Consider the following 2,478-nt stretch of genomic DNA (forward strand, 5'->3'; position numbering starts at 1 on the left):
TCAACTTCCAGGACTCAAGCAGTCCTCCCACCTCAGCCTCCCAAGTAGTTGGGACTACAGGCACATGCCACCATGCCCGGCTAATTTTTGCATGTGTTTTTTTTGTAGAGATGGAGGTCTCATGCTTCCCGGGCTGGTCTTGAACTCCTGGCTCAAGCAATCCACCCACCTCAGCCTCCCAAAGTGCTGGGATTACAGGTGTGAGTCACTATTCCTACCTTCCATTATACTAGAAAATTGTTGAAGACACCAAAGAGCCTCCATTTGCGTGGATTATGGCTGTTGATATTCACCATAGAAATGAAAACAAAAGTTTTAATTCATTGAAAAATAAGGACAATTCTCAGATCAATGGTAAAAATAATGACAAAACCATTTCATGTTAACAAAAAAGTTCTTGTTTTATGTAAAATGGCAATTTACCAAGACATAATTTAGTGAGAAGAATGGCTTTTAAGAAAAACTGGTTTTTCAGAGGTCTTCTGTGCTTGGCTTAATAGAAGACAGCTTGACTCTCATATCTGCTTTTGTGTTCAAACTGTTGGGATATGAAATTTTTGTTGAAGTATGAAAAAATCCACTTCTTATAAATACTTAGTATGGGAGGAATATTTAACTTTTTCAAATACTTCTTTGTATTTGAAATAGTTATGAAATACTTTCGTATACTTTTTTGATATTCTACTAAAACCCAACAAGTGGTAGTTTCTTAAAGGTTAGTTACAACATGGAATCTGAAACTGGTTTAATGAACTTTTTATTCTGTTCCATTAAAATTCATTCATCTGTCTTGAGCTTTGAATGGATCTTTTACCCATACGTGATTTGGAACATCATGCATCAGTCATCTGAAAAGTAATGGGTCACTGAGTTACACAGGACTTCCAAATGTTGATACATTCATTATATATATCAAAAATCACATTGATTAATATGTCTAAGGAAGGTCTTATAGTATTGGGAAACTGAAAAACCTACTGTGAAGGTATAAGTTTTCCACAAGTTTAAGTTTTTACCTGATAGCTTGAACTTGACCAAGCTATCAAGCATGAAATTGATAGCAAATATTATTGTTTTCCTTTAAGAGAAAGGCGCACTTGGTTCGTTTTCAAGAAAATGTCTGCCAAATACATACCCAAGTCTGAGTAACAAGATACAGTTTGTCATTTTTTCATTTAAAAATGTGCCTTGAAAAAAAAAAAAAAAAGCCAATTTAGTTTGCAACTCAAATAATAGAAAGTGTTTTTCCTTGAGAAAACCATTGTCCTTTGGCAGGCAGCAGAAATGCATTATGCATAGTACCAGTTTCATCACACAGAATGTTAAAAGACATCTTAAGGGTTAAGATTTCATAAAGTTAGTAATTTTTACTGCTTCATCAAGCACATTGTTAAGTGAAACTGAATTGGTTTTTGTTTTTGTTTGTTTTTACTGAGGGTGCATGGCAATGAAGTATACAATGACTAGGAATACATTTTTGTGCCACTCCATTGATTTATGCTAAGTGCTAATAGTTTTATCACTATTGCTTTTGCACCATCTGTGCAAATGCTAACGGTAAGAAAGCCAAGTAAAATCTTACTTTTATGAAAATAGTTTTGGCTTCACAGTTTCCCTGAGATTTCTTTCTTGCCATTTTTACTGGAAATAATGACCAATAGGAGATTAAACTATGGTTGTTTATACTTGGGTATTTGGCAGATATTTTATCAAAAATGGATGAAACGGGCTATCACTTCAAGAAAAACAGTTGAACTGTGGTTTCAGATGATACCTCTGGCTGCTGTGTTGAGAGTAGACTGGGGTAATGTAAAAGAGGATAGATTGTAATGATTGGCAATTAAATAAAAATGTCAACACTAATTTTTTTTTCCTCTTTAAAGAATAGCAGAGTCAAACTAAGTCACCATCCTTATAAAACTTGATAAAGGTATAAAAAGTGTCATTAGTGTGAGCTCCTGTCCCCAGTTCAAGGCTGTAGCAGTAGACCAAGAGAGATGACAGCCTGCATTGGAGATAGAGAGGAAAGGACTGGATATATGGTATGGGATAGCATATGTAAAGAAATGAGTAATGTGTACAGTAAGAATTTGGAAGGAAGTCAGTAACTTAAAGACCTCCATGAAGAGTGAGGTTTCACAAAGGCAAGAATTTTGGTCTTTTTTACAAACTAATATATCCTAAGTATCTAGAATGATGTCTAACACATCCCAGGTGTCCAATAAATCTTAAGTGTTGACTATCAAAGGATAGGGCTTAATCCAGGTGATATATTGGGCCCATGCTAATTCATGTTCTTAGGCAGTCTTTAACTTTACCATAATAGGTAATACCAAAGAAGAGCTATCTGAAAACATGCTTCCTATAATATTAATAACGGCTAACATATTGGGCATTTTATGGTGTGCTAAGTGTTTTGTGTGATCTTTGGGAGGTACTGTCTTCATTTTACAGATGAAACAGGTTCAGAAAAGTAGT

The sequence above is a fragment of the Rhinopithecus roxellana genome, chromosome 4, assembly GCF_007565055.1.
Source record: "Rhinopithecus roxellana isolate Shanxi Qingling chromosome 4, ASM756505v1, whole genome shotgun sequence".
Taxonomy (NCBI): Eukaryota; Metazoa; Chordata; class Mammalia; order Primates; family Cercopithecidae; genus Rhinopithecus; species Rhinopithecus roxellana.